Source organism: Capra hircus, chromosome 5, assembly GCF_001704415.2.
Source record: "Capra hircus breed San Clemente chromosome 5, ASM170441v1, whole genome shotgun sequence".
NCBI classification, from domain to species: Eukaryota; Metazoa; Chordata; class Mammalia; order Artiodactyla; family Bovidae; genus Capra; species Capra hircus.
This window is the reverse complement of record NC_030812.1, coordinates 5,401,846-5,414,358: the sequence shown is the minus strand read 5'-3', so window position 1 is coordinate 5,414,358 and position 12,513 is coordinate 5,401,846. Positions and strand designations below refer to the sequence as shown.

The 12,513-nt window shown below is 44.3% G+C and overlaps 1 protein-coding gene across 7 annotated transcripts in view; it reads left to right on the top strand.

Annotated features, from left to right (window-relative positions):
• The window catches only part of NAP1L1 (nucleosome assembly protein 1 like 1), a 37,941-nt gene continuing 26,078 nt past the window's right edge, over positions 651 to 12,513 (top strand). For 2 of the 7 annotated variants that reach the window (XM_018047576.1, XM_018047572.1), the window contains exons 1-3: positions 668 to 805; positions 2,182 to 2,220; positions 11,162 to 11,240. The gene's annotated coding sequence lies outside the window, so the exon portion shown is untranslated. Of the gene's footprint in view, positions 806 to 2,181; positions 2,221 to 11,161; positions 11,241 to 12,513 lie in introns of all 7 variants that reach the window. The other 5 variants (XM_018047575.1, XM_018047571.1, XM_018047574.1 and 2 more) reach the window with 3 other exon arrangements.

The following is a 12,513-nucleotide window of genomic DNA, read 5'->3' as shown; positions in this document are numbered from 1 at the left end:
TTACACGAACATGCCATTTTCATCCATCAAACATACGAAAGCAGAAATGAGGGATCGCAAGTCAGGTAAAAAGATGGAGAAGTTGGAATGAAGAGCATCCCCGGAAGCCACGGTGACCCACTGAGTTCGGAAAAGCAAAACCGGCAAAAGACGCCGCCGAGGCGGTTAGGAGGAAAGAACTGTTGTTCTTACGGGGAAAAATGGGCGGGGAGAGGAAACGGTTACCCGGGATCGGAGAGTTTGTAGGAATTAGGCCCCGACACGGTAGGGAACTAAGGAGCGCTCGCTGTCCGGATGCGGCAAGGCAGGACCCGGAGGTTGGCCTCCCGCCCTCATCCTTCCCGGTACCAGGCCGGGGTGGGAAGTTGGGGGAGGCGGGGGCCGAGGTGGGCCGTGAGCAAGGCTGGGGTCTGGGCCGTACCCCGGAACGGAAGGGGCGGCGAGTTCCTTTCTTGCTAAGAGCGTAGAAAAGAGATGGCTGGAGGCGTCGTAGGGGGCGGAGGCGGGAACCCAAGTCTGGCGCTGCGAGTTTGGAGGTCGCCGGGGGAAAGGAGGAAGGTTCCGTTGCTAGGCGACCGGTCCTGGCCCCGCCTCCCAGTGGCGTCGCTAGGAGACGGGGAGGCCGGGGGGCGGGCGGCGGAGCGGGCCCTGCGTGCTGACGCTGATTGTATATGAGCGCGAGCGGCGGGCTCTCGGGTCTTTTTTAGCGCCATCTGCTCGCGGCGCCGCCTCCTGCTCCTCCCGCCGCCGCCCTGAGTCACTGCCTGCGCAGCTCGGGCCGCTCGGCTCCCCGCGCTCGCCACCGGTAACGGGCTGGGGCCCGGCGGGGAAGGGAGGGACGTGGAGGCCCCGGGCGGCCCGCGTGAGCGGAGGGGTGAGGGGGCTGGGGACGGCGAGCGGGGCCTCCGGGGCCGTCCGTGGAGGCCGGAGCCCGAGCCGCTGTGGGAGCCGCGACCCCGCCGGCGGAGAGGGCCTGCGGTCCCGGGAGAGCCGACTGGGAGGCGCGTGGGGCTGGGGAGCGTCGGCGCGGCCCGGGAGGGTCCGCCCCGGGGCCCTTTGAGCCCCGCCGGCCTCTACGCGCCCACGAGGGCGCGGCCCCGGCGAAGCCCTGGCGCCCGGAGCGGGGAGGCGGCCTCCGCCGCTGGGAGCCGGGAGGCGCCCGGGGCGCAGCCCGAGCCGGGGTCTGCAGCCCACCGTCGCCACGACGCCCACTCCCTGGAGGGGAGGCCGCGGGGGGAGGGAAGGAGCCGCGGAGGCTGCGAATTCCGACGGGAGGGAGGGGCTGCGCGGGGACCAGGCTCCGGGGCGGGGAGGCGGCGAGGCGGCGAGGCTCCGGGCTGCCCGCCCCCGGGAGGTGGCGACCCGGCCGGGAGGGGAAACCCCCGCGGCTTCCCTCTGCACGTGGCCGGGGCCCAGGCGCGGGTGCAGACCCCCTTCTGGTAGCCCTCCACTAAAAGTTGAGGAGGTGGTGGGATGCGAGGGTGAGCAGGGAGCCAGTCAGTCCAGCTCTTGGGTTTGCAACTCTTCCCTGCTTCTCTTTGATCTTAATCTTTTTAGGTACCGCAAGAAAGCGTGAATGTTAGTTGGATGAAGGAGCGGGGCTCTCACTGCTAGGATTTTTAAGGATTATCGCGTGTAAAGCATTTAGGTTAGCTGTTATTAACAAGAGATTCTTTTGTGTCCTCTCAAGTACAAATTAGAATTAGGATGGGTATCTTGATCAGGGTTTTTATTTGGGAAGCGTTGATCGTAATTAGTCGACTCCTGAACAGTGGAAGTAAAGGATTTGGCCTGCAGTGTCTTCTTAATTCGTCGAGGGCTTCTGTTGTTTTGTTACTAATTCCTTTATTGACGTTCCCACTGTAAGATAGCTGTTGGGTTTTTAACGTTATGGTGGAGGCGGTATGGGGTGAAATGAGACGCACAAGCAAACGTACTGAGCCAGGTTTGTAACCTGCTGCCTCATCAGTGCTTCATGCTTCGCCCTCAAAAAAAAAAAAAAAAGAGGCCGGGAAAGGAGGCGGGGAATGAAGGCCTGTAGGGGAGGGCTGGGTTTTTGGAGGAAGAAAGAGCCGGGCACGTGATGTCCTCAAGGAGCCCCAATTTTATTCTGTTTGATTATGGGTTCTGTAAGGACTGCATTTTAAAAGCTCACAACTTACACTGCTTATCTGATTTCAGGAGAGCTGAGCTGGAAAACGAAATTTGCCATTTTTGAAAGTAGGTGGCATCAAAAATACTTTTTCAAATTAGTGTTTTAGGTCCTGTTTTGTTAGCTTTCATAACTACTTCTATACTTATTTTCCTTAGGAAGTAATACACCTTTGATTGGATAAAGGAAAAGCCTTATATTTAGAATAACTTATTTAAAGCTGACAGGAGGTAAATGAGGTTTACAGTGACCTTCTGGGACTGATGTCTCAGGCTTATTTCAAAGTTGTCTGAGTTCAGATTAGTGGCCTAGATCTAAAATGGGCCTTTTACTTTTTAAGAAGATTGGTCCTTTCATACTAGTCTGAAAATTTTTGTAAGTTTTATCTGTTGTAAGGTACCTGTTTTTGATATTGGACCTATTGACAGGGAAAATAGTTAAGCTGATATTAAATGTGACAGATTGTCTTTGTCATACGGTTAAAAGAACAAAACGAAACCCACACGTGTACCAGAGCTAACTTAATCCACAGTGTTATTGCCTGTTTTGTTACTTGCTCAACTTGCCCATATTGCCTTGAGATGACTGCTTCAGAACTTACCAAATGTATTCAGTACTTATCCTTTTGTAGGAAAAGTGGCTAAAAAAGGTAGAATCTGTTTGACTTCAAGGTATGAAGATGTCAAAATTAAACATTGCTTTTCTTACTTTGTTTTCTGCTTGATAATTTGAAATACTAATGAAAGAGGCAATGAATCCTGATCAATTTAGGAAATAATGGTCAATCCGTTCATACCCTCAAGTCTAATCAAATCTGTAATTGCGTATCTTCTCAGTTGATTCTTTGAGTAAATATTTTGGCTCCTATTTGGACATATATCTTATATCATGAGCCAAACAGGCAAGTTGGTGATTTGATATAAATTGTTGAGTGGTTATGAGTGTTCTGAAGAAAAAGAGAGCTGGAAAGTGGGAGATGGAGGAGTATCTATAGCCTCTTTACATGAAGGAATTTGTTAAAATGCCGCTAATATTAAGCCCCATTTCGTACTGATTCCATCTGAGTACGCTGGGCAGAGTAGGGATTAGAACTTGAGCACTGCTGTTTCCACTCATCCTTGTAAGTTGCTTAGAGCTTCAGCTGCACACCAGTAGGTCACATTGCTGGGCTTGCCAAGCGGTCTCAACCCGAAGTTAGTTCTGGTAACCAATTCTGCTTTCTACTGCTACATAGTCTGATACATTTTTACTTGTTCAGAAGTTTTATACATTTTGATTTTTATTGGAAAAGGGGTCATAATTTTGAAGAGTTTATTAATTACTTTGAAAATACTGTCTCAGGTACAGAGGGTATAGACGAATGAATACAACAGGCAGAAAATAATAGGGATTCTTGCATGATTATTCAGGCGATGTTTTAAAATTATTCTACATGTATATAACTCAGTGCTCCTAGAGATAAATAGTATCAACATTTAAATGAGGAAACTGAGGTACAGAGCAGGTAAAGAACTTATTATCCAAAGTTACATAACTGAGAAATGATGGTTTATAATAAGGATTTTATGTTGGTTTAAGGGAAGTTCCCTTGACTTAGTTGTACTATACAGTATATAGAGCTTCTCCCATAGCTCAGTTGGTAAAGAATCCGCCTGCAATGCAGGAGACCTCGGTTCGATTCCTGGGTAGGGAAGATCCCCTGGAGAAAGGGATAGGCTACCCGCTCCAGTATTCTTGGGCTTCCTTTGTGGCTTAGCTGCTAAAGAATCCGCCTGCAATGTGGGAGACCTGGGTTCGATCCCGGGGTTGGGAAGATCCCATGGAGAAGGGAAAGGCTACCCACTCCAGTGTTCTGGCCTGGAGAATACCATGGACTTACAGTTCATGCGGTTGCAAAGAGTTGGACAAGACTGAGTGACTTTCACTTCACTATACAGTATATATCTGCTTAGAATTTAAAAACACTCTTGGCTTGGGTTCCACTGGGCTTCAAAGGATAGTTAAAGCACTTAACAGTCATGAAGGTTTCTTCTAATATATGTCTAGTATGTGAATACCTTGTTGTAGTTTTGTTAATGCTGATTGCGTTTTCACCAGATTATCAGTTTGTTTATGTTTCTCTGCTGTTTGCTCAGATGGTACTATAGATAATGCGATTACTTGAACAGAAGATAGAAATAGGAGTGTATTTGGCTTGGGACCTGTATAAAAGTCAGTTCTAGATTGACTTGGTATCTCTGAAGTGAAAAAGTGAGCATAAAGAATGAGATGTACTGCTATTACAGGGTTGTGTTGGAATCAAGTTCTGAGCCCCTGGCCAACCGAAATTGTTGGTAGAACAGCAGTGTCCAAAATACAGGTTTGTTTAAAATGCATTCAGCTTGAGATAGGTCTCAGGTAAAGGGAAGTTCCTTTTGGGGTTTTATTGGTTCCTTTGAACCTTTTTGCTTTAAAACGTGTATGTGTCCTTGTGCACTCAGTATCGCGGTAGGTTTCTCTCTGGAGTTTTCCAAGCAGGAATACCGGAGTGGGTTGCCATTTTCTCCTCCAAGGGATCTTCCCCACCCAGGGACTGAACCCAGGTCTCTTGTCTCCTGCGTTGCCAGCTGGATGGGTTACCACTGTGGGCTTCCCTGATGGCTCAGACAGTAAAGAATCTGCCTGCAATGCAGGAGACCTGGGTTTGATCCCTGGGTTGGGGAGATCCCCTGGAGAAGGGAAAGGCTACCCATTCCAGTACCTTTGACTGGAGAATTCCATGGACAGAAGCACGCTACAGTCCACGGGGTCACAAAGAGTTGGCCACAGCTGAACAACTAACACTTGTTATAGTTTTCTTTTTGTTATCCTTGAAAACTTTAAATTTTTGATTGTGCTGCGTGGCTTGTGGGATCTTAGTTTCTCAACCAGAGGTGGAACCCAATCCCTCAGAGTGAAAGGATAGCGTTTTAACTGTTGGATTGCCAGAGAATACCCCAAACGTGTAGTTTTTAATGGTTGGCTATTTCACTGTGAAGCAGCTATTTTTATAACTGTAGGTTATATAATCTGTGTAGTAGGTGATAGGTTTGGCTTTTGGAATAGTGGAATTGGCATGGGTATTGGAAGTCAGGTTTTAATTCCTGCTGCTAAGTCACTTCAGTCGTGTCCGACTCTGTGCGACCCCATAGACGGCAGCCCACCAGGCTCTCCCGTCCCTGGGATTCTCCAGGCAAGAACACTGGAGTGGGCTGCCATTTCCTTCTCCAGTGCATGAAAGTGAAAAGTCAAAAATGAAGTTGCTCAGTTGTGTCCAACCCTCAGCAACCCCATGGACTGCAGCCCACCAGGCTTCTCCATCCATGGCATTTTCCAGGCAAGAGTACTGTTTAATTCCTAGTTTTTTCATTTCTGTGTTGCTGAGCAAGTTGCTTACTATTTTATCTGCAAATAAGAGGAAAGCCTGTAAGTCTTAGAGAGTAAGCTCTGTAAATGTTACTTTTCTTTCCTTCTCGTTGGAAGTAAGAACAGAATCAAGTATACTGGAATGGTAGGTCATTTGATTTCTGGATGTCTAGCTTTTACACAACCACAAAATAATCAGCTAATGATCTGATTGAATCACTCATTTCCACCTCTTTCTCCTTTGGAAGACTTCATGTTCAGGTTTTCTGGTAAAGATTTGCCTTCAGTCTTGTTATGAACCCTGTCTTCACATTGAGATCTGTAACACAGTACTGGGTTGAACCTTTTATTGTAAATGTTAATCCTTAGGAATGTTTCTCCTTTAAATCTGTTTTTTTCCCCAATGTTAGTACAATGATTCCAGCTTTTGGATAAGGATTGTATTTTACTGTAAGTGGGATGCAGTTGAATTTTCTTCAATCTGATAGTTGTAAAAGGAAGCCTTTAGTTGATTTATGTAATCACTATGATGAGGTTTAATTTTGATTTGTGTGTGTGTGCTTTTTATTTGTCCAACCTGTTTTAGATTGATGTAAAAGTAAATATATAGCTTCCCCAGTGGCTCAGTGGTAAAGAATCTGCCTATGGTGCACAAGTTTCGGGTTCGATCCCTGAGTCGGGAACCCACTCCAGTATTCTTGCCTGGAAAATCCCATGGACAGGATCCTGGTGGGCTCCAGTCTATGGGATCACAAGAGTGATCTGTTTCTGAACTTTTGGGGTCACCCTAGAAATTACAACATGTTTATTTAAGAACAGTAGAGTAATCCATTTCCTCCCCACTTATTCTCACTGCTGACTTAATATTATGGTAGTTTAAATTTGACACATTACACAGTGGTAATCTTTCCTTTAAAATACTTTATTTTGATAGTATGCTAACATCCTTATTGCCTCTCATTTCATCTTATGTCTTTAGACCTTCTCTTCGGGATCACTTGCCTTTTGCCTGAAGAATATACTTACGGAATTTATTAATGAGAGTGCTGGAGATATTTTAGCCTGAAAGTACCTGTTTGACCGTCTCAAAGGATGTTCCAGTTGTGTGTGTTAGTCTAAGACCCTTAGCTACTTTCAGCACATGGAGCACGCAGACCGTTCTGTCATCTTTTGGTCTCTGTTGAAGAGAAAACAGCTGTCAGTCTTACGCGTTTGACATTAATCTGAGTCTTTTTTCTGAATGCTTCTGTCTTGTCTTGCATTTTCACTCAAGTATCTAAGTGTGGGTTTTTTATTTTGCTACCTGGGGTTTGTAGGACTTGTCTTCCATTAGTTCTGGAAAATAACTTGGCTATTTATTTCTTCAGATATTCTGTCCATTCTCTCCTCTACTCCTAGAACGTATGTTAAATCTCCGTTAGACTTTTAGTGTCTCCTAAAAGGTCTTTTCCATATTTTTTATTATCTACTCTCTGCCGTGCTTTGGAAGATTTCTACTAAGCTCGCTTTCAAGCCACTTAATTCTCTCTCCAGCTGTGTCTGCTTTACTGTTAAACCTGCCCATTTCGTTTGATTTCTGTTATTTTTATTTCTGGAAATTCTGTTTAGTTCTTTGCCAGATTTGCTCTCTTCACCTTTAGTAAATGAGTTTCTTATAGATACTGCTGCAGACACATATTTTCAAACTTAAAAGGCATGGTTGCTTTTCCTGTTTGTGGTCTTTTAGACAGTATTGAACTCTTCCATAGGATTGACTGTTGTTGCTCTCTGTCGCTCCTGTTCTTGCAGATGACTTCATGAACTATGTGAGCTCTAGCGTGGTGCTCTCACTTACATCTGGTTATGCAGGTGCCAGGGAGTGCTGATGATGGCTCTAAGCTCACAGCTCGAAGCTCAGGGCACAAGGCTGATGAGGTGGATTGGGGTTTTGTCCTGGAAAACTCGTTTATTATCTCTGAGAACATAGCACTTTGAGGTTTCTGCTTAATTTGGAAAGGTTGCTATAAAGATTCCCTACTTTGGTAAGCCCAGGGCTTTTGGTTTCCGCAGACTGTTCACATCTGAGGTTGGCAGGATTCCTTTTACTTACCCTTTTCCTCCTTGTTTTGCCTTCAGTTTGGGGTTAGTAATTTCTTACTATGTTACTTATTTCTTATTATGTTACTTTTTAAAACAAATATTTGATTCTGTACTTTTAATTAGTTTTCATTAGTAGAGTTGATCTGCATAATCTAGCTTGTCACTTCCAGGAATGGAAAGTCTTCAGATCTCTTAGAAAGCAAATTCATGTCTGGTAAGTAAAAATCATGCTGATTTTACTTGAAGTTGTTGACTTGCAGTTAAAAAAAAAATCTGTAGATATTAAACTAAACTTGTGGTTTTTGATGTAATCTGATTGCCTGAGACCACCTGTCTCAGAAGGTGGGTCTCTTATTTAGAATTTTTTTTTTTTGGCATCTACTCTCAGACATGTTAGTTTTGAATCTGTGTATGGGAATTGGTCCCTTATTTTTAGTTTTTTAGATTTATGGGAAACTTGTAGAGATAGCTCAAAGTTCCCATTTGCCCTTTACCCAAAGAATGCTCAAAGTGCCGCACAATTGCCCTCATCTCACACTCTAGTAAAGTAATGCTCAAAATTCTCCAACCCATGCTTCAGCAATACGTGAACTGTGAACTTCCAGATGGTCAAGCTGGTTTTAGAAAAGGCAGAAGAACCAGAGATCAAATTGCCAACATCTGCTGGATCATTGAAAAAGCAGGAGAGTTCCAAAGAAACATCGATTTCTGCTTTATTGACTATGCCAAAGCCTTTGACTGTGTGGGTCACCATAAACTCTGGAAAATTCTGAAAGAGATGGGAATACCAGACCACCTGACCTGCCTCCTGAGAAATCTGTATGCAGGTCAGGAAGCAACAGAACTGGACATGGAACAACAGACTGGTTCCAAATAGGAAAAAGAGTACATCAAGGCTGTATATTGTCACCCTGCTTATTTAACTTCTATGCAGAGTACATCATGAGAAACGCTGGACTGGAAGAAGCACAAGCTGGAATCAAGGTTGCTGGGAGAAATATCAATAACCTCAGATATGCAGATGACACCACCCTTATGGCAGGAAGTGAAGAGGAACTAAAAAGCCTCATGATGAAAGTGAAAGAGGAGAGTGAAAAAGTTGGCTTAAAGCTCAACATTCAGAAAACAAAGATCATGGCATCTGGTCCCATCACTTCATGGGAAATAGATGGGGAAACAGTAGAAACAGTGTCAGACTTTATTTTTTAGGGCTCCAAAATCACTGCAGATGGTGACTGCAGCCATGAAATTAAAAGATGCTTACTCCTTGGAAGAAAAGTTATGACCAACCTAGATAGCATATTCAAAAGCAGAGACATGACTTTGCCAACAAAGGTCTGTCTAGTCAAGGCTGTGGTTTTTCCTGTGGTCATGTATGGATGTGAGAGTTGGACTGTGAAGAAAGCTGAGTGCTGAAGAATTGATGCTTTTGAAGTGTGGTGTTGGAGAAGACTGTTGAGAGTCCCTTGGACTGCAAGGAGATCCAACCAGTCCATCCTAAAGGAGATCAGCCCTGGGTGTTCTTTGGAAGGAATGATGCTAAAGCTGAAGCTCCAGTACTTTGGCCACCTCATGCAAAGAGTTGACTCATTGGAAAAGACTGATGCTGGAGGGATCGGGGCAGGAGGAGAAGGGGACAACAGAGGATGAGATGGCTGGATGGCATCACCGACTCGATGGACGTGAGTTTGAGTGAACTCCAGGAGATGGTGATGGACAGGGAGGCCTGGTGTGCTGCGATTCACGGGGTCTCAAAAGAGTCGGACACGACTGAGCGACTGAACTGAACTGAACTTCCCCTAATGTTAATATCTTACCAGAGTGCATTTACTGGTCAGTCTGTACATTTATCAGAACTGAAAGAGTCTGATTTTAGCTTTCATGCCAGCTAATTGTTTGCGAAGGATAGTTCAAAATGGACAGATTGAAAGAAACTGTTGAGTGTTAATTAGATATCAAACAGATCTTTTACATGAATTTGCTTCTTAATAAGAGAAACTAATGAAGGAACCATTTTCTCCTGTTTTGAAGATGAAATAAGGCCCGAAGTTGTTTGCCTGAGCCAGATTCCCACAAAGCTGGTGTTAACCCAAATGGTCTGACTGCAGAATTAGGCATTGTTGTGTGTGTGTGTGTGCTCGGTCGTGTCTGGCTCTTTGCAACCCTGTGGCAGTCTACAGCCAGGCTTCTCTGTCCGTGGGCTTCTTCAGGCAAGAATTCTGGAGTGGGTTGCGATCTCCAGGAGATCCTCCAGCCCCGGGATTGAACTTGTGTGTCTGCATTGCAGGCAGATTCTTTACCAGTGAGCCATCAGAGAAGCGGACTTTAAAAAACAGAAGTGTGTATGACCAAGAGATGTATCACTGTAGCCGGAATGCGCAGATTGGAGAAGGCATCTCTGAGGAAATGGCTTGCCCTCCTGTTCTATCGTGAATCTCTGTAATAATGCATCAAAACGATAAGAGTTTGAACTCTAAATGTAATGGCAGCAACGTGGACTCTGAGGGAAACAGTTGTAGCCCGTCTTCCGTGAACGTGTTAGAATGTTACAGAATTTTGAATTTAGAAGTTTTGGGTGTTTCTGTTTTGTTTCATATTTTCTGGTGATTGCTGGATTTAGTATATTATATATTCAAGGAAGCAAATTCTAAACTGTTAATAAATAGTATCTGGTTAGGAAAACCTAATAATGCAGTATGAAATGTCAGCTCTCATTCACTTCCAGTCTTTTCTCTGTCATAGACAGCTGCTGTTAGGTTTCTGGTGCATTGTTTAGAACTGTCTTATTCGTAAGAAAGTGTGTGTATGAGAATGGGTATTCGTATATACTGAGATTGGATCTCGCCACGCGTCCTTCAGTCCCGCTTTGTCGCTCTTTGCATACCGACTCAGATGCGCGCGGTTGCCTTTTGTTTTCGGCTCTGCTTGCTCTGCAGGCGTTCCTTGTGTGGGCTTCTCGGTGTCGTGGCTTTGGCTGCAGAGCAAGGGCCCTATGGTGTGCAGGCCTCAGTAGCTGCAGCTTGTGGGCTCTTCCCAGATCAGGGATCGAACCCGTCTCCTGAGTTGGCAGGTAGACTCCTCACCACTGAGCCACCAGGGAAGTCTTGCTTTTTCTTCTTCTTCTGTGGTGGTGGTTTTTTAATTGCAGAGCATTCCATTGTATGCACATTCCACACTAGTAATTTAATTTTGCTGAGTAATTGTAGCTGCCATATATGTGTCTACATATATATAAACTTCGTATACTACTCTGAAGGATACAATGCAGTGGTTAGAAGAAGCAGATATCATCCCTGTAATCACAAATGTTATGGTCTTGTCACTGGTGGAAGACAGACCTTAGTCAAATAATCACAGTAATCTATAATTACAAACTGGAGATATCTTATGATGGAAAGAAATGGGACTTTATAAGAGTGTGTCCAACCAAGAAATCTTACTTAGCCAAAATGTACAGATTGGAGAAGGCCTCTCTGAAGTAGTCAATGCCAGTCTGTTTTGTCTTGAAGAAGTAAAACTTTGAGCTGAGAGTCAAAGAATATGTAGGACTTGGATTTTATACGAACCTGTTAGACGAACGTAACGTGTACAGGCACTTAGATCCTTTACTTCTCTTTTTTTCAGGGTAGGTTCTCACAAATTGAATAACCACGTATGGAGATGGACATGTTTACGGTGTTTGTTATTCCCATAGCCAAATTGCTCTCCAGAAAGATAACAGTTATGGAATTCCTTGGTGATGCAGTGGTTAAGAATCTGCCTGCCAATTCAGGGGACATGGGTTTGCTCCCTGGTCCAGAAGGATTCCACATGCCTGGATCAACTCACCCCATCTGCCACGACTGCTAGAGCCGCAACAAGAGAATAGCCCCCACTCACCACAGCTAGAGAAAGCCTGTGTGCAGCAGGGAAGACCCAGCACAGCCAAAAATAAATAATCAAAGGAAAGAAAATAGTTTATATTAACAGTAGCCATATTTAAGAATGCATATTCACCATAATTTTCCCTGCATTGACAGAAAACCCTTGCTGACCTGATAGATCTGAAGCCCACTTATGTTTCTTTGATTCAATATTTTTGTTATTTTTGAATTAGTATATTTGTAATTTTTTGCTAAGTGTTTTGTTAATGCTGACTTAATTAACCAGCATCGCTAGAGAAATGCATCAGTGCTGTTAGAGATTATTTACAGTAAATAGAAAATATTTAAAAATAGAGTAGGCTACAGTAGGAAGAATTAATTTCCTTTATACTTGTCTAAAGGATGGATGTTGGATTAGTAATAATGCTCCAAAGGATAGCACTTAACTGCTAAAATCAGAAACTCAGTTTTTTTAAGTGAAAAGCGTATTAAGCATATTGATAGGAGGAATCAGACCTTATCACTTGTGAGTGAAAGACTAAGGTGTGGGGACTTCCCTGGTGGTCCAGTGGTTTGGAATCCACTTTGCAATACAAGGGATGTGGGTTCGATCCCTCGTTGTGGAACTGACTCCATGTGCCACGGAGCACAGAAGCCTGCGCTCTGGAGGCCTGGGCCACAGCTGGCGGTCTGCGCGCACCGCACGGCCAGGCTGAGACCTGGTGCAGCCAGGTTAATAAGTAAAATGCTTTTTTAAAAGATAAAGGTTTTAATTTTTCAAACATTAAAAACTGATTTTAACGGAGTAAGCCTTTTTTTGTTTTGTTTCTCATTGAACTTTTTTAATGGGTCTCATTCTGTGAGAGATTTTTGGTCGTTTCCATTAAAAAGTACTGATTTTAAAAGTAAATAACTTGAAACTGCCACACACAAAACTAATGGTTCACACAACACTCTTCTGAAGGTTTTGCAATGCAGTTACCATTAACCAGACTTTTACTGTAAAAGCTTAAATGGCCAATTGAGACAAACACC